Below are 27,479 nucleotides of genomic sequence, written 5' to 3'. Positions count from 1 at the left end.
AAGAAGAAAGAAAGAAAGAAAGAAAGAAAGAAAGAAAGAAAGAAAGAAAGAAAGAGAGTGACTAGATGAGCAGTCCCTTGTGGGAATGTAAATTGGTACAGCCTCTGTGGAGAGCAGTCTGGAAAACTCTTAACAAGGCTAGACATGGACCTTCCATATGATCCAGTAATTCCTCTCCTGGGCTTATACCCCAAGGACTCCATAACACCCAGCCAAAAATAGGTGTGTACTCCTATGTTCATAGCAGCACAATTCATAATAGCTAAAACCTGGAAGCAACCCAGGTGCCCAACAACAGATGAGTGGCTGAGAAAGCTGTGGTATATATACACAATGGAATACTATACAGCTATCAAGAACAATGAACCCACCTTCTCTGACCCATCTTGGACGGAGCTAGAAGGTATTATGTTAAGTGAGCTAAGTCAGAAAGATAAAGATGAAAGATAAAGATGAGTATGGGATGATCCCACTCATCAACAGAAGTTGAGGAAGAAGATCTGAAAGGGAAACTAAAAGCAGGACCTGACGAAATTGTAAGTAGGGCACCAAAGTAATAACCCTGAGGTGAGGGGTAGACATGCAGCTTCCTGGGACAGTGGGGGGTGGGAGTGGATGGGAGGGATGGGTCACAGTCTTTTGGTGGTGGGAATGGTGTTTATGTACACTCCTAGTAAGATGTAGTCATATACATCACTAGTAAATTAATACGAGGGGGAAAATTAATTGTATGTCTCGAAGTTTTTCAAAACACAAACTGAATCTTTTCTCAATATATGCAGTGTAATTGATATGCAGACTCTCTCAAAGGCCTAGACCAAGTAGATCAGAAGCAACCAATAGCACAGCTATATACAAGATACTGTGTACTGTACAGCAAACCCTAACAAAAGGACTTTTCAAAGTTAACCCAATTACCAAATAATGTGATGATAACATTAACTATCGATTGTCTTTTTGAACCCTAAGACAGCAGGAACCTCACATCTCCACTATAGAGCCTCTACTTCCCCAGTCCTGGAACCATTGGATAGGGCCCACTTTCCCATATGCCTCTCCCAATCCATATCTAATATTATTGCATCTGCCGATCACAACCTAACCAACACAATGATTGCCACCTCAACATGCTTCACTTCAGACTGTGTCCAGAGACTACACGTGTGGAATGACAACCCTTCAGCTTCATTACTCGGTGAGACCTTTCCTTTCATAGTATACTCTAATTCCATCTCAGGTGGTTCACTTTCTAGCAAAGTCCCAAAACCTAGATATACGCCAGTTTCTGTGAGAGAGAGCATATGTTCACACGTATCCGTAAACTACTGCAAAATATATACCTGAAAGCAGAAGTACACTAGAGTTTGCAGTGAGTATCCCCTAACACTTCCTCTCCACTATTCCAAGCTTTGGGTCCATGATTGCTCAACGACTTGTTTGGCTTCGTATGTTGACTCTCTTTTCGGTCACCAGGTTCCAGATGTCATCAGGATGCCGGCCAGGCTTCCCTGGATTGAAGACCCCACCAATGTGTCCTGGAGCTCTGCTTCCCCAGAGACCCACCCTACTAGGGAAAGAGAGAGGCAGACTGGGAGTATGGACCGACCAGTCAACGCCCATGTTCAGCGGGGAAGCAATTACAGAAGCCAGACCTTCTACCTTCTGCAACCCACAAGGACCCTGGGTCCATGCTCCCAGAGGGATAGAGAATGGGAAAGCTATCAGGGGAGGGGGTGGGATATGGAGATTGGGTGGTGGGAATTGTGTGGAATTGTACCCCTCCTACCCTATGGTTTTGTTAATTAATACTTTCTTAAATAAAAATAAATAAATAAATAAATAAATAAAAATAATAAATAAATAAATAAATAGTCCTTTATGGGGAGTTGGACTGTATGTAGTGCAGCGGGTTAAGCTCACGTGGCGCGAAGCGCAGGGATCCCTGTAAGTATCCCTGTTCGAGGCCCAGCTCTTCACAGGCAGTGAAGCAGGTCTGCAGGTGTCTATCTTTTTCTCCCCCTCTCTGCCTTCCCCTCTTCTATCCATTTCTCTCTGCCCTATCCTACAATGATGACATTAACAACTACAACAGCAATAAAATAAAAATAAATAAATAAATAAAATAGTCCTTTATAAGGATGGGACAAGCACTGTCTCTAATTTTTCAACAATGAATAAAAATCAAAATAGAGATGGTCTCTTTCTAATTTTCCTTTATTTTTTTTTAGCATTTATTTATTTTAACCAAAGCAGTGTTCAGCTCTGATTTATGGTGGTGCAGGGGATTGAACCTGGTACTCTGGAGCCTAAGACACAAGAGTCTCTTTGCATAACCATTATGTGATCTACCTCCACCCTAAGATTGTCTCTCTCTATCCTTTCAGATTTTTCTATAAGCCTAGTAAAATTTTATCTCATGCCTTTTTTCAGTGATATTTGAACCCAGTGATGCCAGCGCCCACTTCTTGCCTCCTGGTTCTGTCTGAGGTATTGAGGGTTCTGGAATTCATCTTGTCCTTAGATGTCATCCATCTAAGATGGCATCCTTGAGATGGTTGTCCTGCTTTGACATGGCCATGAGACTCACAGATTCGTATGTTCTAACTAACCCTCATTGCTGCAGGGTTAGTTCCAACCAATGCAGTGCTCTTTCTCCTCTATCCCTACTTCCTCCTCCTGGCACAAAATATGAGTTCTGTCCTATGCAGTCTGCTATCTTCCTTTCCCTAGGACAAGAGCAAGGATTCTGAAAACTCAGCTCCAATTATCATCATAATTAATATTTGAGTCCTAAGATGTCAAATATTAATTATGATGATAATTACAGCTGAGTTTCCAGAATCCTTGCTCTTTCACATTTCTAGGTGAGTAGAGTTGTCACTCAAAGTAAGAATGCCAGGCATACAGCTGATAATTGTCAGTCTTAACTTGAAGTTAAATCATTAGGCTGCAGAGCTTCTGCTATAACCACTGCAACTCTTCCTGCTACTGACTTGCTGTGCGTATTAGACAAGTTTCTTCAGAGAAACAGAACAGAGAGAAAGAGAGAGACTTGATATCTAAAATCTGCAGGATAGGTGGCAGGCTAGAGACCCAGGGAAGAAGTATACGTCAGATCCAAAGCCAGTCAACTAGTAGAATTTCCTTCTGTTTCAGGGAGATCAGTCTTTGTTCTAGTCAGGCCTTCACTTACTGGATAAGAACCACCCTTACTAGGGAGGATAATTTCCTTTCCTTCAAGTCCAGCTATGTAAATGCTAAACTCATGCAAAAGACATGTTCTCTCAGAAACATCCAGAACAATGTTTAAACAAATATCATAGACACCCCATAGTCCAGCCAACTTGACATGCAGAATTAAGCACTCCACCATGATCATGCACAGAAATCCATTCCCATACCTCTCAAGATTCCCACACATCAGGTAATATCAAGTGGGTTGCTTGCAAAAACAACTTTTGAGATGATAAAGATTTAAAAAAGAAGTGGTATATAATTACTTAGATTTTCTACTCCATTCTTCTCTACCTCCTACCCACCCCACTTCTTTTTTTCTTCTGCTCCTCCTCCCCCTTCATTTTTTTTTTTTCTGAAAGAGGTTGGCAAGGGAGAGAGAAGTTTCAACAGCAATCATTTTGCAATGTGATACCACAGCATGTTGCAACACTAGTGTGCCTGAGGCAAATATATCTAAAAGACAAATTCCATTTTAAGTGTATACACTGTATAATAAATCAGCACTTACATATCTCACAACTTTGATGTCTTTATGTATTTTACTTCTTAACTCTCAGTTAGGTGATTTTCAAAATGAAACAGTTTAAAAAAAAATGAAAGTTTGACTCCTAGTTTCCTAAATGCTCTATGAACAGAGCTGAAAACACTTACACAAGACTATTTTACTTAAGAGCCTTATTGCAAACAGACCACTGAATTCAGGCCTCTGCCTTGTGGGTCCCTTCAGCCTTTAATACCTCTACCTATTAAGTTATGTACAAAAAGCAGTATTTTGCACTCCATATAGAAAGTCACTGGTCTGAAGCGAGGAGTACAGAAAGAAGGCTACTTTGGGGAACATCTATGACAAGTTTTAATGATCCATCTGCCCTAATTATAATTATATTTCAAAATGAATGATTCCACTGAAAAAGTAAAAAAGAAAAAAAAAAGTGCCAACCAAAGTTGCACTTGGACTCAAAGCTGGGACTATTAGCAGAATGAGGATGATTAAATCCTAATATTGTCATTAAGAAGGTAAGGGCAGTGGAACAACAGACTTGACAGAAGGGAAGAGGCTATTGGAAGAATGATAAGAACATCTAGGTCATTATTAAAGAAGAGAACACTTAAATTACATCCACCAAGACAGAAAAAACTGAGCTACTTCCAGAACAGAATTTCTATATCTCCTTCCCTAGCGTCAAGCATGTCTCCAGTTTGCTGGGGTTTTACATCTGCTTTCTTCCTTGCAAAACAAGGTAATTAATCCATACTATGCTTTCTCCCCATGGGGGAGTATGGTAAAGTCATTTACCTAGCCTTGACATACTGCTGACTTGCATCAAGACTGCAGTCTGTACCTTGCTTTAAGATCCTGGGGAAAAAAAAACACATCATTGTCACTGAGGCTTTTAATCACTTTGGTCTGCATCTTTTATATGCTGCAGATCCCTGCCTTTTCCAAGCAGTGTGCTCTTTCCTTACCACAGATGACAACATTAATTGTGCTTACCTGGGTGAGTCAGGCAGTGAACATCAGAGCACAGTGCTAAGGACTAGGGGACAGATGGTATGATTATCAGAAGCAACTACAGTTGACCCTTGAATACCACAGAGGCAGAAGGAAGGTCATAGTGAACACTGTGCCCTGTGCTATGTATAATTTGTAATTGGCGTTCCATTTATACACATTCTATATCAGATGTCATGTCACTTGGTTGAATCTTCTTATAAGTGGACCCTGAAGCTCAAATCCATGTAGCCCAAGAGTCAACTGTATATAGACTAATATTCTATAAGAAATCAGTAGGAGTTAGAGCATTACTGTTAGCAGTGAGTCTCCCTTTCAAAGAACCATCTACCTGTCCTGTCTCTCTTATGGTGAGTCCATATAATTTTACTTTTCATTGATGTATTTTGAGCCCCCCTACCTCCAAAATCTTCTCTAAAAGTAGAGAGATACAAGGCAAAAGTAGATAGTTCATCTTGCCTGTGATGACTATGTTCATATTGTTCTTTGTTATATGTTTTCCATGTACAATTTTATTTGTTATTAAAACAACACTAAGAGGAAGGTATATTAGCACTTCTATTTTTCAAAATAAGAATACAGAGACACACATTTTTAATGAACTTTCCAAATAGCATTCAAGTACTTCAGAGGTCAGATCTGGAGTTCAAACCAATGTCAGTACATTGCCAAGGCTACAGTTTCTACCTAAGTTCCTACCTACTATTCCATCTTTCAGAAGTAAGGGAGATCTTTAAACATAGGATTACATCTCTAAAGATTAGGAAGGATATGTGACTTGGACTGTCCTTGAAAATATATGAAAAGGGGCTGTGACATCACAAAGGCCTAGATACAGATATGAGCTTGACAACTTAATGGTTCGAACTTAAGTTGTTTGTTCTCCTCATTCCTGTTAGATTGAATAGTAAAATTTGTCTCAAAGAATTAGAGGTTAAGTGGTGTATGGTGCACCAAAGTAAAAGACTCTGGGGTGGGAGTGGGAGTACAGGTCCAAAAAGGATGACAGAGGACCTAGTGGGGGTTGTATTGTTATGTGGAAAACTGAGAATTAATGCATTTACAAATTATTGTATTAATCCCCAAAAAAAGAAATTAAAAAAAAAGAATTAGAGGTTAAGGGTGATAGATAGCTTGTGAAAAAATAATTAAACAAGTGGTACAAGTCTCTAAATACTAAATTGTTACTCCACTGTAAATTGACATAAAAAGGCTGAATATATTTAATACTCCTGCAGTATTTTTTAAAACTTTTAAATGTGTTAGAATACCTAAAAATATTGTTGTTCTATTTAATTCTGTATTGAAATTGAAGGAGGGAACAAATTAGATGAACTTCTTCATGACTGTTATATTTGTAAGAAACTTACTAAAATAAAGTCATCAAGAATAATATTGGGGAAACTTTTCCCATTCCTATGTGCCCTTTCCCTCCAATTTTTCCCTTTCATAAAATCTTGATTCAGGGAGTTGGGCTGTACTGAAGCGGGTTAAGTGCACATGGCATAAAGTGCAACGACCAGCATAAGGATCTCGGTTCGAGCCCCCAGCTCCCCACCTGCAGGGGAGTCGCTTCACAGGTGGTGAAGCAAGTCTGCAGGTGTCTATCTTTCCCTCGCCCTCTCTGTCTTCCCCTCCTCTCTCCATTTCTCTGTCCTACCCAAAAACAACAACATCAATAACAACAACAATCATAACTACAACAATAAAAAAATAAGGGCAACAAAAGGGAATAAACAAATGTAAAAAATAAAATAAAATATTGATTCAATTGTCTATTTTAACATTTGAGATCTTATTCATTTACCTATTATAAAAACAAATATGAATTAGAAATCATCATAACTTGAAAGGATTTTGGAGTTAGAGTGATTTGTACATACCAATTTCATGCAATGTAGAGATCTTTTCCCACAGTATCTTAATTATCTAAACTCAAGTCCTTAAATCTTAATAAAATTGAGAACTTGTTCATCCCGTTACAGTGTAACTTCTTCATTTTAAAACTTACTGAGTCTCCCCATAATCTATCCTCACTAGTTCTGGCTTTTATATAAACAAAACCATACTTGCCAATTACTTCCCTGCAGGTTTTACTTCCCTACATGCATCCCCTCATTGTACTAAATTCTCTTTGTCTCAGTAGAACAAATTTCTGCTTTTTTTGTCCCTGTGTTTTTTTGTTTGTTTGTTTGTTTGTTTTCAGAGGTTTTTTTCAACTTTTCAGAGTTTTGGTTCTTCTAAGCCTATACTGCCCAAGTACTCCATCATCCAAAAAAGATATTTTTATATTATTAAATTATTATTACAAGAAGATATTTTTATATTAGTCACCTTTTTGTTGACTTAATACTGATCTTGTTTTTTTTAAAATTTTTATTTATAAAATGGAAACACTGACAGGACCATAGGATAAGAGGGGTACAATTCCACACAATTCCCACCACCAGAACTCTATATCCCATTCCCTCCCCTGATAGCTTTCCAATTCTTTAACCTTCTGGGAGTATGGACCCAGCGTCATTATAGGGTGCAGAAGATAGAAGGCCTGGCTTCTGTAACTGTTTCCCCGCTGAATATGGGCGTTGACAGGTGGATCCATACTCCCAACCTGTATCTCTTCTTCCTAGTCTAGTGGGGCAGGGCTCTGGGGAAGTGGGGCTCCAGGATACATTGGTGGGGTTGTCTGCCCAGGGAAGTCCGGTTGGCATCATGCTAGCATCTTGAACCTGGTGGCTGAAAGAAGAGATAACATATAAAGCCAAAAAAATTGTTGACAAATCATGAACCTAAATCCAAGAATATTACAGATGAAGATTTGGGAGTCTCCATTTTGGAAATAGCTAGTAGGTCTATTTTAGGTATATTCCAAAGGTCCCATGACTATACTACTTTTTTTCTGAGCCTGACCTCTGATAGGCAGGTGGACCCAAGTTATTGTCTGGGGAGGTGATGTCATGGCTCAAAAAAGGGCTAGAAAGCTGGATCAAGGAAGAGAGTAGCTCCCAAATATGGGAAAAGTATATAAATATTGTTGACTATCAACCCCAACAATTTGATCTGGGGCCCATATTCAGCACAGGAGCTCCACATCCCTGTAGGTCTGAGCTCACATTCTGTGGTCATGAGTAGGAACATTCCAAGTTGCACCAATTTCAGGACCCATCTTCCTCAGGTGGTAGATAGAGTATGTTATCCAACCTTCCTTCAGAGGATGGAACATTCTCTACCATTGTTGATCCACATTAAGGGAAAGGTCCTATGGAGACCCCCCCCAAAGGGGTCTATTATGTTGTTTCTGATGGAGATGACCAGTGACAATGGAGAGAGGGAGGATCTACTGGAGGGCTAGGCCCATCATGTCTGTTAACACTGATCTTCTAATGGCTGAATTTACAAAGGAAAATATGAGATCTCTAGGGCAGAAAAATGATGAGAACTTGGTGTCTGGTGGGTTGAACCAAGGCAGAGAACTAAGGTTCTACCAGCACGATGAACATAGCTCATGCAATGTGTAGCAGGACAGTCTGTGAGACTAACACATATGCATAATTCATAAGACCAGTGGATAAATTTAGAATGAGTAATATCTGTTTCAGGATCCAAAAATTATGTAGATTCATACAATTTATCTTTCTACCACACAAAATGATTATGAAATTCCTAATCAAATGTCTCCTTGAAATTTGTAAATTTGTAAATCCTCTTTATTCTTCAATGTCGTCATGAGCCAACAAAATAACCTACTAAACCCCTTCCCTGATGCTTTATCTTGAAATAACATTTTTTCAGGTATCCTTGTGTGCATAAAAAGCAACAAACATTGATCCGAGTAGAGGATGCTCTTAGAAGAAGACAGACAAAATATTTTCTTAGCAAAGATTGACAGAGGAAACATCAAAGAGTAGAAAATATAGTGTGTGGCTCTTCTTGTCTGTAAAGCTTACCTACAGCCTGACTGTAAGTCAGAGTTTTTGACCTTTGGACTTTTACTCTTTAGGCCACAGCAAGAGGGAAACTTGTAAAATAATGTAGAACAATGAATAGAAGCAAAGAAGTAGGTAATGTGAACAGGAACCAATATAAATGACATAGAAGTTCAGAGTGGATTTATACTTACAAGGGAAGGAAATAGTCAGAGGAGTTGTTGAGAGGAGTGATCTAAAAAATGAAATTTAGGGGCCGGACAGTAGCGCACCAGGTTAAGCACACATAGTGAGAAGCTCAAGGATTGGTGCAAGGAAACTAGCTCCAGCCCCCAGCTCCCCACCTGCAGAGCGGTCACTTCACAAGCAGTGAAGCAGGTGTGCAGGTGTCTTTCTCTCCCCCTTTGTCTTCCCCTCCTTTCTCTCATTTTCTCTCTGTCCTATACAACAACAACAATAGAATCATCAACAACAACAATGGAAAAAAGATGGGCCTTCAGGAGCAGTGGATTTGTAGTGCAGGCACCACGCCCCAGTGATAATCCTGGAGGCAAAAAAAAAAAAAGAAGAAGAAGAAGAAGAAGAAGAAAAGAAGAGAAAAGAAAGAAAGAAAAAGGAAAATTGAAGGATAAGTAGAATTTAAAAGAGGGTGAGAAAGAAAACTGTAAGAAAAATTGATTAAAATAAAAATACGGAAGAAAAAAGTTTTTGGCAGGCTAAATGTGTACAGTCAATGATGACAGATTAAAAAAGGCATATCCACAGTGCTTGTGTACTGAAGCTTAGGGGAAGAACAAGAAAGACTTGAAGAAAACCAGCTGGAGTGGTAAGAAAATATGAACTGATTCCCTGGAGCCCACAGGGGAAGTAGAATTAACCTTCAGAGGTAGAAAATGGCAGAATTTTGAAAAAAGTAAAATAAAGGATTGCTTTGCAAAGTAGTGAGCTTAAGAATCTTAAAAGTAATGATCTTCAATAATCTTCAAAGATGCTTAATAAACTCATATTTTATACATGTTAAGATACGTTTCTAAGAGAAACTACGAGTAATTATCTTCTAAATTGTGTTAGCCTTACAAAAGGCAAGCAGTATCTTTTCTTTTCTAAGTTACCTGTCAATAACAAGACCCTTTGTTACCTTTCTGAGTTATATCTGTGACTGAGGAGTCCATGACACAGAGATAACATTTCTACAGAAATGTTTTCTACTGGCATAGTCCACAAAATAAAGCCATTTGCTCCTTGAAAAGTGTCCATTTTTCACTATAGTCATTTGTGTACTAATAAGAACTGACCTTATTTTCTTTCTTGATGGTCTTGTAAATCCACTGCTTTTTCTTATCTATACAATTCTATTATTCCTGTGGCATTTGAAAAGCCATTAACAATGAAGTTGGGGTAAGTGTTGAGAAGATCCTTCTGTCTTATTATAACTTTGGTTAAAAATAAGAGTGCTATTAATATGCTGTTTTTATAGATGGCATATTTTTGTATGTAGTATCACATCAGATTATCTTAATTTTAGTCACTATCTCTCTCTTTCTACACCTCAGAAAGCCCAGGAGCTGTTGCCATGTATCAGTAATAAAAAGTGTCAATGTCACTCTCAGGTCTCTGGTACACACACACACACACACACACACACACACACACATACACACACACACAAAAGCAAGCAAGTTCTTTAAAAAAAAAAGATTTATAAAGTGAGGAGATTTTGGTGAGGAAGGCATTATGTATCTCTTACCAACATTATACATTAAACACATTTAAATATCATTAAAACTTCATAGCATAGGGGGATTTTTTTATTGTTTAGCCATAGTTCCTTTCTTCTAATAAAGCAGAAATCAACACCTTGGAGCTGGTGCTACTATGCTTTAACTAGCCACACTTTTCAGTTTTTCTAGAAACATGTATACAGAAAATCTGTCATGTATGGCAGAGGACAGTTACTGTGATGTAGGGAATAAGGAAATGCCAAAAGGCCTTCAAGAGAAGCATATTTGCTTTATTCCTGGACTCAAAAGCAACTTTGCACAGCTGTAAGCGGACAAGGCATTACCTAGACTCAACACCATACTTTCAGTGGAGTGATTTAACTTGCTGTCGCCCCAGGTGCAAAGTAAATTGTGTCTGCAATGTGCTCTCTCCAATTTCTTAACCCATAGGCTCAAAACAATAGCCTGGAAGCGGTTAAAGGAATGAAGCATGGCAGAACCCTCTAAGCTGGCTGCTTTTGGAACTGTGGATATTGGAACTAATGACTCCAAACGGTTCTGAATTCTCCGAGGGATCCATGTATCCATGGCTTGCCCTGCATTTGACACAGATAATCATGCCTTGGCTTCAATAGCCATTATGATAATATGGTAGAGAAGTCCCAGTCTCTCCTAGTGATTGCCCTTATAGTGGGATAGAGGCAGAACACTCAATCAGTGATCACTCTACTGTGGATTTTAATGGCTCTATAAATGATTAAGTTGGAGGAATTTCAAAGTTAAAAAGTCATAAATAGAATAGACAGGGTTTAAGATTTTTCTTTTATCTCTCTCTCCTTTATTGGCTTCTGGCTTTACAGTTTATTCTTTGTGCCCTTTTTACTCTATTCCTTCCATTCCTCCCTTTTCTTTCTTTTTCTTTTTCTTTTTTTTGTTTTGTTTTGTTTTGTTTTGTTAGCATCAAGGAATCACCGTAAGGATCTCCCACAACACTGAAAGAAATTTAGCAGCTATTTTATTAAATCTTCCATTTGTAGTCTAGTAAAAAAAAAAAAAAAAAAAAAAAAAACCTGGAACAAAAAAAGGGGGGCTTAGATTTTAGTCTAAGTTTCAGCCCCTACTACGTGTATGTTACACAAACTTTTTGAACTCGTTTGTCTTACTCTGATACTAGAACTTCGAGTCTGGGCAGGATCCAGCACTCTCGACCCTCAACCTGCCTAGTGTTTTTCTTCCTGTCTTCCTTCACTTCTTTTTCCCATTCCTTCTTTTTCACTATTTCCTTGTATCTTTTCTTTTTTTGGTTCTGTTCTGTTTTTTTGGTCAGAGGACTTCACCACTCGAAGCTAGTTTTCTCAGATAGAAAGAGAGAGACCAAGATAGAAAAAGAAAGAAAGATACCACAGTATGTAAGCTTTCTCCAGTGCAGTGGGAACCTGGCTAAAATAGTACACATGATAAAGCAGGCACGCTCTCCAGGTGAGCTATCTTTCCAGCACCTACTTTTTTTTTTTTTTATATTTGCCTCAAGACTCTATTGACTTTCCTCCTACTTGCCTCCATAAATCTCTCAGGTCTCTTCCCTGAGATTCCTTAACCTTTGCCCTTATATTGCCTTAACTGCCTCCATACCTATTCCTATGATGTCAGAGGACAGCAGTTCACGTCACAAATTAAATTAAATTAAATTTTTCCAAGTTTGTACCAATTAATAAATGAGTATGATATTAAACCACAAGAAATTCAAAACCCAATGACAAGAGAAACTAAATCAAGAACAAACAAATGGGATCATAGCAAAGTAAACCTTTTTAAACCACCACAAAATTAATAGGCAATCTGGCAATTGGAGAAGATATTTGCACATCACATATCCAACAAGGGATTGATATCCAAAATATAAGTTAATAAGCAAAAATAATAACAATAATAATAATAATTAACAATGTGATAAAAAGTGAGCAAATGATCTGAATAGACACTTCTCCAAAATAATCATAGAGACATCCTACAAACAAGTGAAAAAATGCTCAACATCACCTATTATTAGGAAAATTCAATTAAAACTACAATGAGATACATACTGACTAGAATGAGCAACACTAAAAAGTTGTGAAGAATACTAATAATAATATAAAGAAAAAAATAACACTGAAGGCCACAAGATACCTTGCTATGTGCACAGCACCAGTTCAGACTCTGGCACCCCATAGAAAGTGCTTTGACACCAGTACTTTAGTCTCTCTCTCTCTCTCTCTGTCTTCCTCTCTCTCTCTCTCTCTGTCTTCCTCTCTCTCTCTCTCTCTCCTCTTCTGTCTCTCTGAATGAAAATGTAATTACAGAGCAGTGAAATTGCATATGTGAAGCCTCAGCTCCACAGGAAAGAAGGAAAGCAGGCAGGCAGGTAGGCAGGTGGACCGGGAGGAAGGAAGGAAGGAAGGAGGAAGGAAGGAAGGAAGGAAGGAAGGAAGGAAGGAAGGAAGGAAGGAAGGAATTTGTATACTGTGGAAATACAAAATGGCACATGCTCTATGGAAAACAGTATCAAAATTCTTCTAAAAAGTAAAAATTGGAATATATCACAATCCTGCAATGCCACTCAAACATTTAATAGGACACTGAGATACTAATTCAAAAGGACAGGTACACCTCATGTTTATAGCAGCATTATTCACAATAACCAAAATATGGAATCACCCTGAATGCCCACGAACAGATGACAGCATAAGAAATTGTGGGCTATATACTCAGTGGAATACTACTCTACTACTCTTCCACTGAAATAGTCTGATAGTATGCCTTTTGGGACAATAAGGAGAAAACTGCAGGTAATTATACCAAGTGAATTAAGTAAGGAGTTGAAAGGCAGCTACTAGATTCTTTCACTCATGTGTGGGATATAAATAAGTCAAACACAAAGTTACAGAAAGTAATAACCAAATTGAAAAATCTATAATGGTTATAGGGGAGGTGGGAAAATAAGTAGAGGGACCTCTTCAATGCAGTGGCACTGAAACTTTGGTGATGTGTATAGCATGTCTTAAACACACATATGTGTAAAACTATACTCCTCTAATATTTTATTATACTCCAAACCAATGCCAAATCAATAAAAAAGTAAAGTTGAGAAAAGAAAATCTGCAGTAGAGCAGGTATACTTTCCCACATTCTATCTCTATCTTCTTATCAGATCCTCCAGTTGGTCAACTTTTATCCATTCCAGCTCAGCAATAATGCTCACTCATAGGGAAGCCCTCTTTGACATCCTAGGTGATGTAGTCACTCTACTATTAGTTAGACTTTCCATTTCCCTTTCAGGGTACTTGTCATAGATTGTCACTGAAAATAGTACCATTTGACTCTGTCATTGCTTCCCAGTTACTGTCCAATTCAGGAAGTTTGGAAATATTTCTCTTGTCTTATCTATACATCAAGAGGGTCTTTCTTAGAGCCTGGCTTAGAATGCTTATCAACAAAAGGGTCTGAGTGAGCGAGTGAGTGAGCTCAAGGATTTGACTTTCTCAGAAAGGTTCCAATAACACCCATCCTTTATTGAGTGTACTGTATATGCCCGGTGCAATAAATTGCTGGGATTACCCCACATTTATATATTGAATCTGATTCCCCAATGTTATAGTATTTGAAGGCTGAATCTTTTGAAGTGAATTAGTTCATGTGGGCGGAGAGCTCATCAATGGGATTTTTAGAGCCTTTATAAAATAAACACCACAGAGCTCCCTTCTGCCTTGTGAGGACACAGTGAAAAGATGGTCTTCTTTCTTTACACTACAGAGTGGATGCTCTCCAGTAACTACATCTGCTGACAGCTTGATTGCCTGCCTTGTAGAATTATGAGAAATAAATGTTCATTGTTTGTATACTGACCAGTTTATTATACTCAATTATAGCAACCCAAGCACACCAGGTAGTGAACTAGGCAATCAGTGTAATTTCCGATTCAGTCTTTGAGGAAAGTATCATTGTTTTCTATAGACAAGAAAACTGAATCCAGTGAACACACTAGGAAAGGATGTTCAGCTCAGCTTCCTGTGAAAGAAGGTGATAGCGGTGATCCTCCACTTAATTCTAAGTCCTACTAAAACCAAATTTAAGTGTCCTATCTTATCTGACAACTTAGCATCTAAATAGATAGGTTGATAGACGTGATATAATAATACATAGTTCTGCATATGCTATCACACCACTGATCTATACCAAGATATAGCCATCTGGAATAGATCTGGGCTAATGGTCATGGAAGACATGGGAATTTTTTCCTTTCATTCTCTTCCCTGACTTTTAGTATAGCTAGTTCCTTAGAAACCAAAAACTATCCTTTGTTGACTCCATTAAGATACTGATGTCTAACACAGGTTTAGCTGTATTAAAGCCTAAAATGCATGGAACTCTATTATTTTCTGTCATACAATGCCATTGCAATGCCTGTTATTTAGCTGAACTATGAACAAAGCAAAGCCTATACTCTGATATGAAAAGTAACATTTATTTTTTTCTCTGGACACTAACTCTGTGGGCTCATACACATGAATGCTGCTGCCGTTACCATTTCGACTTAATCAGCTAAGTTGGAAAAGATTTTACGTTTTATTTATTTATTTTTAGAAAAGAGATCAGTGGATGCATGTCTGTTTGAAAGCAAATTCCTTTTTGATCAAAACACAAGCCTAGTACCCTGGTGATGAGTCCTCTCCTATCCTCCTGTGAGCCCTGACCTAAGGGTGAGAATATGAGATGATAAAAGGCTTATTTACAGGAGAGTCAAAGATAAAAAGTCTATAATTCCCTCATTTCACAAATGCATATTTTCTTTTGCCTTTTATGTTCTTACACTCCATCCTTTTGGAAACTGTTTTCTCATTCAAACAACCCCTACTGGGCATGTCTCAAAAAGCTGCAGGTGTCCCTTGGCCACAGTTTACAAAGCCTACTTTTTAATCAGCCCCATCATGTGTCTTTTGACTCCTCTTCCTGCCCTGCTTTCTCCACAGTTCTTCCAGCCAACCACCACTACTACTTCTGAAAGAGTAAAAACTGAACAGCCACTCAAAAGAGCTATTATCCTAAAGATGCCTTAACAAGGCCTGAGGCTTTCCAGTAAATCAGTTCAAGCTTCAGCTCCCCTCCCCCTTTCTAGACTTGTTGCCCCCTGCTCCCATTCATCCATCACTGCAAAACTTGTTGACACAGCTACATTCTGTGATCACTGGACATTCTGCCACATGACTCTTCCTAGTCCCTCATCCAGTATCACAGTATGTCAGAAACAGGTCAAAATGTATATCCACAAGCAAATCATCCTGACTCCACAAAGTGTAGCAATGGTGTCTTTGTGTGCAGTGCCATCTGGGTACTTAAACAAAGGATCTGGAAAACAAACAAATCTTTTGTTTTCTTCCATTCTCCTCTACTTGATTATTGACTGCCATGACTACACAAGTCTTCCCTAGGTCACTTTCCTGAGATTCAAAATGAAAATATTCATACGACTTAGGGAGAAATAATTTGCTAATGAGTCAGTGTTTGTACTAGGCTCTGAGGCTGCCACAGACAGGTTATAGAAAAATCTATGACAACTGAAAATTATGGATCTGAAATTAAAGGAGGGTCACAGATATCTGCAAGGTCAGAAATGGGAAGGTTTATTTGCTCCCACATGTTGCTCCACCCCACAAAGAATTCAAGCAATAGATGTTTAGCAACTGAGTTTCAATGCTCCCAGAAACCTGAATACAGGAAGGTGGTGTTGGTTTTACCTTGTAGCATACCAGGGGAGAACTAAGGAAGTTTCCTATTATTACAACTGTATGGAAACAGAATTTTACTCCTAAAAAGAGCTAGTATTGTTTACTAGCAAAATGCCCTATGAATCTAAAATACTGTTTTAGATTCCTCCTTGTTATATTTACTACAAAAACAGTAAAGAAAAATGACAGGGGGGAGTCGGGCAATAGCGCAGCGGGTTAAGTGCACGTGGCGAGAAGTGCAAGGACCAGCATAAGGATCCCGGTCCAGCCCCCTCCCCCCACTCCCCACCTGCAGGGGAGTCGCTTCACAAGCAGTGAAGCAGGTCTGCAGGTGTCTATCTTTCTCTCCCCCTGTCTTCCCCTCCTCTCTCCATTTCTCTCTGTCCTATCCAACAATAACAACATCATCATCAACAACAACAATAATTATTATAACAATAAAAACAAGGACAACAGAAAAATGACAGGGTAGACAAAAGGCAGACACATTTCAAAGGTGAATCAAAAAAGGAAACACTTTGGTTTTCTAACGTTTATAAAACTTTACAAAAAAAAATAACAAATAATGTATTCTTTTTTAGAGAAAGAAATCTTTGTTTCCCTTACCAATGGACAATCCTCAGGAAAAACTCTGGTGAGACCTTTCCTAGCTCATAGAACTACTTAACTCTATTTCCGGTGATGCACTTCCTAACAAAGCCATAGAACGTAAACATAGACCAGGGACCATTAGCATAGACCAGAGCAAATGGGCACATGTATCCATAAGTCAGGGGAAAATTATACCTTAAAATAAAAGTGCACAATAGTTTGCAATGACTCAATAAGCACAGCAAACATGTAGAAAGACCTAAAAAAGACACTTCAAAGTACTTAGTTAGATAGTTTCTACTTAGACCTAGATACCCTCCTCACCTATTTCTGAACTTCATTTCCCTCAGTCACTCTCAGGCTAACCCTGTCAGATAAGGTAAGGAGTATAAAAGCTGGATAAGGGCAAGAGACTGGCATACTTCAATGATGATTCTTAAATCACTACCAGGCCACCCCATCACCTGAGGCCCTAGTCAGGGAATCTTGAGATTCCCACATAGATAAGAAGGACCTAGACAGATCCCTCTCTCCAACATCACTGGTCCTCTCCATCAGGAATAATATCATAAACCCTCCTATGGGTCTCTATAGGACCTTGCTCTCAATGTGGAACAACAATAATAGGGACTGCCTCACTCTCTGAAGGGAGACTGGATCAACATACTTTGCCACTTGAGGAAGATGGGTCCTGCAAAGAGTGCAGCCTAGATATTCCCAGCTATGACCACAGAATGCAGACCTACAGGGATGCAGAGGTTACACAGGCTCCTGTGCTGAATATGGGCCCCAGATCAAATTGATGGGGTATACAGTCAACAATATTCATATACTTTTCCCATATTTGGGAGCTACTCTCTTCCCTGACCCAGCTTTCTAGTCCTATTCCCAACTCTGACACCATCTCCCCACACAATATCATTAGCCCACCTGCATGCATGTTAGTTGTCAGGATCAGGCAAAAATTAGTAAAGTCATGGGCCCCTTGGAATATACCTAAAATAGACCTTCTAGCTTCTTCCAAAATGAAGGTCCCAAATCTCATCTTCATTTTCTTACCTTTATGTTTCTGATTATTAAACAATTTCTTCTGCTTTATATTTTAATGCTTTCTCAGCCACCAAGTTGCAGATGCTACCATGATGCCAATGTGACTTCCCTGGGCAGACAGACCTCACCAATGTGTCTTGGAACCCCACCTCTCCAGAGCCCTGCCCCACTAAGGAAAGAGAGAAACAGGCTGGGAGTATGGATTGACCTGCAAATGCCTATGTCCAGCAGAGAAACAATTACAGGAGCCAGACCTCTCACCTCCCACACCCTATAATGATCCTGGGTCCACACTCCTGAGGGATAAAGAATAGGAAAGCTTCCAATGGAGGGGATGGAATATGGAACTCTAGTGGTGGGAACTGTTGGAATTCTACCCCTCTTATCCAATGGACTTGTCAATCTGTATTAAATCAATTTTTAAAAAAATAAGTTTTATCTTGATAAGTAAAATCTCATAAGATGTATAGGTATATAACCACATTGTGAAAGCTGAGTCAATGATAACTAAGTCTAAGGAGACTTTGGGTAGAAGTCAGCAAAAAATATCCCCAAGGCCAGGCCATTCAGAAGTTTACTGACCCAGTAAGACTAAAACCAGGGCCACCTTGAGGAAGACTGAGGAAAAGTAACAGTAAGTGATAGGACTGCTGAGCCACAACAAAGCATGCAATGTTTTCTCATCCATGATTTATCAGGCAGCAATGTTCCTGCAGTTTCTGTGGTTTTAGAGAACTATAGATTGATCTGTTTCCTGCAGGACTGAAAAACCAATGGCCTTTTGAATGTCTAAGGCTCGCTGGCCTAAAGATAGCATGAGATTTCTCAGAACTGTTTCGTCTTTCAAATACAGGCTGTCTACATACAGAAATATAGGTGCTCCCCTCTCTGATATGAGAATATGTAAAATAAAACTTTACATTTTAACTATTTTTCAGAGTGCTATTCAGTGGCATGAACACATTCATGTTGTTGTATAACCATATTCTGATCCATCTCCAGAATTTTTTTACCTTTCAAAATTGAGAATGTACCCAGAAAATAATTCTCCATGTAGCCCTCTCCTAGGTCCTGGCAAGCACCAGTTCTTTCTGTCTCCATGAATTCAACTGTTCTAGACACTTAAGTGGAATAACACAGCATTTGTCCCTTTATGACTGTCTTATTTCACTTGGAATGTCTGCCAAAGGATCATTTATATTGAATCATGTCGCAGAAAGGCCTTCCTTTCTAAGACCGAGTAATATTTCATTTTCTTTATGTGGTACCTGATCTTTTTACATGTATGACACTGCCATTCTGGGCCCATTTTTTTTCATTTGTCTGAGAGAGAAAAAGAGAACAATAGAGACACCAAAGCATTGCTCCACCATCCTTGGATCTTTCCCAATGCTGTCCTTGGTGTTCCCAGATGGTTAGCCATGGTGCTCAGACCCAAGGCATCAAATATGGTAAGGCATGCACTCTACTGGGTGAGCTATCCTCCAGTTCTTCATTCTTTCTTCTTATTTATTTATTTATTAAATTTTTTATTTCCTTTTGTTGCCCTTGTTCTATTGATGTTGTTGTTGTTGGATAGGACAGAGAGAAATGGAGAGAGGAGGGGTAGACAGAGAAGGGGAGAGAGAAAGACAGACACCTGCAGACCTGCTTTCACCGCCTGTGAAGCGACTCCCCTGCAGGTGGGGAGCCGGGGGCTCGAACCGGGATCTTTACTCCAATCATTGCATTTTGTGCCATGTGCATTTAACCCGTTGCGCTACAGCCCGGCTCCCCATTCTTTCTTTTTATAAGCATTATTGAAATGTCATTTATATACCATATAGCTTAATAATTTTAAGTATATGATTCAATAATTTTTAGTAAATGTGTCCAGTCATTGATTTATTGTCACAACCCAGTTTTAGCACATTTTCATCATTTTAATAAGTCCTCATATCCATATACAGTGAACCCTCTATCTCATACCCTTTCCCACTTCCTATGCTAAGCAACCATTAGTCTACAGATTGGTTGTTTTCTAGATATTACATTAAAGTAGAAGTAAACAACAGTCTTTTGTGGCAGGGTCTTTTCACTTAGCTTAATTTTTTAAGGTTCACCTACATTGCCACATATATCAGCATTTCACTCATTTTTTTACTAGTGAAGAGTACTCAGTGTGTGAATATGTCACGTGTTGTTTATTCATTTATATAGTTGGCTTATTTTCGTTCTTCAACTTCTACAAATAATAGTTTGCAAATATTTTTATGCAGTGCTAAGGAATAAACCCAGCGCTTCACATACACGTGCATAATACTGAGTGGGCTCTCTCATCTAATTTCTAACTTATCCCTTTGGAGAGATAAAGAGAAAGAAGAACAGAAAGAGATGAGACAGAGAGGGAGAATCACCAAAGCACTATTTCAAATCCATCAAGCTCCACTGGTGATATTCATGAGGCTACTATCTGAAGTCAGGTATTGAACCTAGAACCTCATGTGTGGTAAGGTATATGTTCTACCATTTCCCAGTTCCTATATAAACACACATATATGTACATTTTTGAGTGGACATATTTTTATTTCTCTTAGGTGGATATCTCGGGGTGAAATTTCTGAAGCAGATGATACATTTATGTTTACCTTTTGAAGAAATTGCTCAACTGTTTTCTAAAGTGGCTATATCATTAGATTTTTCTCTAGGGTAATTAAACAGCTATTTCAATTTTATCTTTGTGACCCTTGCTACTTTAAATCCTTCTTCTTTTCCACCTATGACTTGAGCACCATCAAAAGCCAAGCTGTAGAAGTCATGAATTAATTCTTTGAAATTTTTCCATTTTCCTGTCTTTAACTCATTGCTGAGTTCACATTAAACCCAAACAACCTTGAAAAACTCAAAGAACTGTGTTATAAAATGTCCCATGAGTTCCTTACCAATTCCTCAGAATCTCCATTTGTCAGCAAAAGATTACACCTAGATGATCTCCAATATCTGTACCCATTCCTTAGTGGAAGTATGTGGACTCAGAATGATCACTTGGGATACTCAGAGATGAATCTTACTTTATGCTGTCTGACTGTGGAGGGAGATTTTCACAACCATGCAAATGCCAGTTTAGGTGAAGAAGGAACCAGGACTTTCTCCTCACCATGGAGAATAAGGGAACAATCTGACTTTTATTAGATGGCATTACATTCATAGGGGATAGGGGACATTGATTAACATGTCTACTTTATGTGATGTTCTTTTTGAGTTGATTTCTGAAAAATCTTTACCTTGTCTAGAAGTAGTAGTCTATCTAGACAAGATAAGACATATTGTTATAAGCTGTCTAACTTCAATAAAAGATAAAGTAAAAACTGTATGTGAAAAATACTAAAAAAAAAAAAAATTAGTAGTGTATAGAACTCATTGGAACATTTTCATTTTAGTAATAGTTATTTTCAAGACCTAGTGTAACAAAGCACCAAAAACTGGTCAACATAAAACAATAGATATTTATTGTTACAATTCTGAATACTTGATTCTGAAGTGTTGGCAGAGGTCAAGCTTTTGAGAACTATCTGTCTTTGTCTCATATAGTTTTGAGTATATACTTGCAATGTTGAGTGTTCTTTGACCCACAGGACATCATTTCAGTTACCTTAATTTTCTTCCCAAATGCCATCACATGCATGTATCTCTGACTCTAAAGTTTTCCCTCTTTAAAGAGCCCAGTTACAGTGGGTTAGAGGCCACTCTAATAACCTAATTTTAACTTGGTTACCTCTGTAAAGACTATTTCAAAATAAAATTACATGATGTACTGTATCAAAACAAATGACTCTGGGCAAGAATGGAAAGGGATGGAGTAGAGAGGACTGGGGGGGGGGAGAGTCTGGTGCATGATAGTGGAAAAGGACTTAAGTTTGGGAGTGAGAGTGCTTTAAAGATAACTATCATGGGGAGATGCAAAACTTTACCATTAGTCTCCAACAATGTGATAAAAAAATTAGATCACATTCTGAAGTACTGTAAGTTACAGCTCAATATGCCTTTTGAACACAATTCAATGCATAACAGTAACATTTTGGAAAAAGGGGAGAGGAGGTTGAAAGATAAATCACCTGTCACTAAGTGCATAACATGTCTGAATATAATTATTTTACAAAAGGAAAATTAAGTATCTTTCTTTGATACCTGACATCTGAGCCTGGTGACATTTGTATACAAAGAAAGTTCATGATAATCTTGAATCCTTGACTTTCAGTCTCATGTGGTTTGAGATGCTGACATCCTGTATTTATTTAAATATTAGCTTTCATTTTTAGTAAAAAAAATAAAAATTAAAAAAAAGAAAGAAAAGAAAAAAAAGCTACTCATTACTTGGAATATGATACTATAAATGATTTAAAATGTATTATCCTATGGGGTGCTACTTAAACTATGACTAAAGTTAAAGATGAATGGGATTTTGAAAAAAGGGTGAAAAACAAATAAAAACAAACAAAAAATACCTTGGGGCATAGTATATGATACTATATTCACACAGCAGGAATTAGTCCATAGAATTACTTGTTTTTCTGCACTTTAGAGAAGAAAGAGTAAACTTGAGGTTGACAACAGTAAGTGCTGATTATTAGGGTGGAGGGTCTACAGAGGAAAGTAAATTGCTTGTGCTTGTTGGATTAACCTTTCCCTGCCTTGCTGTGGCATCATTTTCAAAAAAGGACAAAAAGAATCTAGCAATATTTCTCAATGGAAATTTTCAAAAGGTTCCTTTTCTTTCTTTCTTTCTTTCTTTCTTTCTTTCTTTCTTTCTTTCTTTCTTTCTTTCTTTTTTTTAAGCCTACAGCACCTGGTATTTCCAGGTGGTCTCCCATCTAAGTACAAACCAGGCCAGACCTTGTTTAGCTTCCAAGATCAGAAGATTTGGGGCATGTTTAGGGTGGTATGGCTGTAGATGACCCCTTTTCTTTTTCCTTATCTTCTCATATGCCCCCAGATCCCTCTATTGTGGTCTGGGGATTCTAGAAGCCACCAAGAAAAGCCCAAAACAGATCTATGACTACTAAGGGTTCTGTTCTCTCTTATCTTATAGGCTGGTCACCCTCTTCCTTTGTAAAATGTTCCTTTGCCCTACTTTCATTCTTATCAAGTTCACTTTTTTTCATCCCGTTTGTTCTTTCATCTAATTTATTTCTGCCATGGACTTCTTTGGAACCTCCTACTGTTATAAACAAAGTAACTGAGAATTTAAGCTGGCCTTAAACACTCTCCATTGCATGTAATTAACTGAAAATTAGAATTCCCTTGATAACACTTCCTCCCTGGTTACCCTCCCCAAGAGATTTGTCTTCACTCTACTCTAGATTTTCAAAAAGAAGGGACCATTCCCCTTTTTCTTCAAATCTCTTCTAGATTATTGTGTCCTCCAATTTCTCACCTCTTTACATCGCCTTTGCTTTTTCCTCATCATATTTATCCAACCTCTTTCTTATTTATTTATTTATTTTTATTTGTTTGAGAGAGAGAGAGAGAGAGAGAGAGAAGAAGAAGGAGAAGAAGAAGAAGAAGGAGAAGGAGAAGGAGGAGAAGGAGAAGAAGAAGAAGAAGAAGAAGAAGAAGAAGAAGAAGAAGAAGAAGAAGAAGAAGAAGAAGAAGAAGAAGAAGAAGAAGAAGGAGAAGAAGAAGAAGAAGAAGAGAGAAAACAGATCTCTGCTCATCTCTGGTTTTTGGTGATGCTAGAGAATGAAAGTGGGGCCTCAGAATTCACTGCATAGCTACCATATACTTCAGACTCATAAGAGCATAAATTTAAGTCTCCTGACTTTCCTGTTTGTACTCTATCACCATCCTACTACTTTCTTGAGATTAAGGTTATATGGCTTATTTTTTATTTCTTCTTCTCCTTTCAATAATAGCACCTATCTCAGATTTCATGTGAGGTTTCAATAAAAGAAGGCATGTAAATCACTGAATACTAATACTAATGTAAACCATTAAGAGTTAATATCCTATAGCTCACAGTGAATCAGTAAGTTAACAGTTTCTAAACCTCTCTCTTCAGAACTTTGAAAAACACACCCCCCCCAGCCATTTCTTCCCTCCCCCTTGCCATCTCCCTTATCATAAAGCCCACTGCCTTCAAGCTGGGCCAGAGGTAGAAATGCTAAGCCTGGGTATAAGCCTCCTTATATCCACACTCTTCTGCTTCCTAATCAATCTGAGATATAAGATCCAGATAGAGCTAATGAAAAGCTAAACTTGGACCTTGCCGTTTAGCTGCTGGAAAATGTTGGTGCACTCCTGTTGGATTACTTGGAAACCAGCCCTTTCCATTCAGTGCCACACTGCATTTTCAGGATTGTCTCCAGTAACCTTGCTCCTGCCAGACTGGATTGAAACTTTCTGAAAATCTTTCACCTCCCCTGTGTTCATTCCTTTGTGGATACCATCCTCTCCATCGGAAAAGTTTACTTTTTTTTTTTGCCCCTAGGGTTATTACTTGGGCTTGGTGCCTACACTACATATTCACTGCTCCTGGTGGCTTTTTTTCCCCCATATTGGATAGGACAGAGACGTTGAGAGAGGAGGGGATGGGAGATAGAGAGGGAGAGAGAAAGATAGACATCTGCAGACCTGCTTCACCACTTGTGAAGCAACTACACTGCAGGTGGGGAACTGGTGGCTTGAACAGGGATCCTTGCAAGGGTCCTTGCACTTCATACTATGTGCACTTAACCTGGTGTGCCACCACCAGACCTCCAAGTTTCCACTCTCTACAAATTGAAATCTTTAACCTCCAAAACCCCCTTCCTCCATGAAACTACTTTAAACGAAATTCTGGGGCCAGGTGGTGGTGCACCTGGTTAAGCACATATATCACAAAATTCTTTCATTTCCGTTTTTTCCCTTCTACCATCTTTATCTTCCTCTCATACAACATATACTTTATATTTTTTATTTCTATTGTAGTACTTCATCCAGTGCTTCCTAAGTAAAGGAGCTCAATATGTGTTTGTTGATAAAAAGTGAACCGCTCTCACTTTAAGGTAAGACACTCCCCTCCCCCCCACCCCCAGAGAGATAAGCATTTGCTGAAACAAAGCAAGGATTGAAAAGAGAGAAAAATACATTCTTGAGAGGTGTGTAAACCTGAGAGGGAGGGAGGGAGAGAGAGAGAGAGAAAATGCTGAAACATGTGCCCTCCTTCCCCCCACCCCCACCCAGCCCCTGAGGTCTATTCTCTAGCTGAGATTACTTTGGTCCAGTCTTCAAGTCTGGACCTCAAATACCCTAGTAAGCATGTTCTCAGTATAATTTAATGGTGTTCACTTCTTTATTATGCATTTTTGTCTTTCTAATTCCAAACTCTTTGCCCTTATCCACTCAAAAGCACCTCCTGCCCCAGCCTCTGGTACCAGCCTTCCAAAATCTAACTATTCTTTTTACAGAATGGTACTCTCACACTAAAATCCAGAAGGGAATATCTCTTCTTCCATGTCTGATCTGCATCAGAAACCCCAAGCATTTCAGTTAAATGTGTCATGAAAATGGACTGATAAAGTTGCCAGAAGCAGAATGCTGTGTATACGCAAATTGCACGGCATTTCAGGGTACAGTTTGGAAGTTCAAGCGAGAATTGTTTATGAAAATGCATGAGCTTACCATAGCTTTACTGAGGAGATAACATGCTTAGCAGTAACTGGTGGAGCACTGCATGAGAGAATGGGGATTCTATGTGGATCTAAGTGACTTTTCTGAAGTGTTTATTTTTTTAGTCTTTAATTCCATTCATTAGGCAAGATGAAGCCATCTTTAAGACCATGCTGTCAGCATAAAAAAAAAAAAAAAAGATGCACATTATATGTCAGCAACTATAGGGTAATGCATTTATTTTGTGCAAACATAACAAAAACACTTTTTCAAGTGTTTCTAGTTACTATTTCATGCTGCAGAGCAGTCAATCGTAGCCTCCTATGGGCACAATCCTCTAAGGTGCATGATGTCCCACCTGGGCCTCACAGAGAAAGAACTGAAATATCTGGCCTGGATCATGGGGACCAAGCATTTTCAAGCATCATGATTTGCTCTTTCTATTGTACAGCCAAACCACACCCACATCTTCATACCCTTTAGTAGTTCTCCAGCATGAAGTACTATCTACCTACCTGGTTATCACCACCTTCTCTTCTTGGCACTTGGAAATGAGTTAACTAAACCCTCCGTTTTGTTTGAGTATTACTGATGACAAACCAGAGTATTTCTCCCAAGTTTGTTCAAATGGCTTCCACTCATTGTGGGAAGAAAGAAAACGAGAGTTGGGCTACAGATTTATAGAGGACTGGTGGTGGTGGTGGGAGGGCACATGAGTGAAATTGTCACCAGAAAGCTCTGGTTCCAATCCCACCACCAACAGTAACTAGCAGATGAGGCCTGGCAAATTATATGACCCTCTCCACCTGTTTTCTCAATTTTCCTCAATTTTACCATCACATGAGATTGCAGAGGGTAGGTACCTAATAGTTCCACATCGGTCCTTCTATGCCTTCCTCTAAAGTACTTAATATATTATACTCAGGAAAAATGAAAGGAAGTTACTCTTGTATTCCTTCTACCTTTCTCCTACTCTTCCCTCCACTTACTTCCTCAGCTTCTTGGTTCTGCTGTGCCATCCCAGAACACAAGAAGTACAGAAATCATAAGCATAAACCCTCCTTCTGTGAGCTTAGGTGGAGACTCATCCTGGTGGGCTGAAGTCACAATAATTTGGACAGGGACAGGTTTTTTTGTGCCCCCCCCCCCCCAGGTCCTTTTCCAGTTCAGATTCATTACATACTCACCCTCACACTTCCTGCAGGCACAAGGTAGTGACCTTGGTGCTGGCTCCCTGAGGAAACACCCAGGTCAAGGTGTGTAGCTGTCTAGGCTGTAGGAGGAAGGGAGGGGATTGATGGGTCATACTCTTTGCTAAAATTTTTTAGCTCGAGGACTAGGTCGAACTCATTCCATCTCAGTGAATGAGTCACTGGGAATTGTACACACAGGTGTCGTGTGTGGGTGTGCGGAAGACCTGGGTGTCCCAAAGTGGCAGAAGCCCAGGCTCTTCCGGGGAGCCTATACATTCCAACACTGGAGGCCACAGCTCAAGAGGTTGAGCAATCTGCCTGATTGGAGGCCAGGAACCCAGCTGGAACTTGGGGCCCATTGTCACCAACAGACTCTCAGTCTCCCTTCAGTGTCACTACAGGTAATGGTCACCTGCAACCACAATGCCCATGCAGCTGGTATGCAATTCACCTCATTCCACTCCAGGCCCTTCAATTTTTCGTCCCCTCCTTCTGCCTCGGGCTCTCTGGCTCACCCAACAGGCTCCCTCCAGGTCTTCCCTATACCTCCACCCCTTAAGTCTCACAAAAGTCGGGTGCATGAAAGGCTGCAAAATACCTACAATAATTAACTATACATACACTGTGTGCGCGGGGGGGGGGGGGGGTGCGGAGAAAAGAAAAGAAAGGCTGCAAACCCCGGAAAAAACTCGCACCTGCAGAACACAGCAGGGGTCATTCCTTGCGGAAGGGGTGCAAATGGGGTCTCGCTCAGGGGTCAGACCTCGCCGAGTCTCGGGCTGGGGCGGAGCCTCCAGGTCGCGAGCTGGAGCGAGAGAGTATGGGGGGAGGGTCCCGGAGGGAGGACTTTGGAGGCG

General features: G+C 39.3%; 2 long non-coding RNA genes across 2 annotated transcripts in view; both read right to left on the bottom strand.

The window, feature by feature from the left end:
- The window catches only part of LOC132535839 (uncharacterized), a 611,211-nt gene that overhangs the window by 158,643 nt on the left and 425,089 nt on the right, over nucleotides 1-27,479 (bottom strand). The gene's annotated exons all lie outside the window — the stretch shown is intronic.
- Nucleotides 7,147-27,455, bottom strand: LOC132535831 (uncharacterized). Its single transcript, XR_009547562.1, has 3 exons — nucleotides 27,318-27,455; nucleotides 26,617-26,702; nucleotides 7,147-7,486 (listed from the first exon to the last, which is right to left on the bottom strand). It is a non-coding gene; the product is annotated as an uncharacterized LOC132535831 (long non-coding RNA).

This window comes from Erinaceus europaeus, chromosome 2 (assembly GCF_950295315.1).
Source record: "Erinaceus europaeus chromosome 2, mEriEur2.1, whole genome shotgun sequence".
NCBI classification, from domain to species: domain Eukaryota; kingdom Metazoa; phylum Chordata; class Mammalia; order Eulipotyphla; family Erinaceidae; genus Erinaceus; species Erinaceus europaeus.
This window is presented reverse-complemented; position numbering and strand designations above follow the sequence as displayed.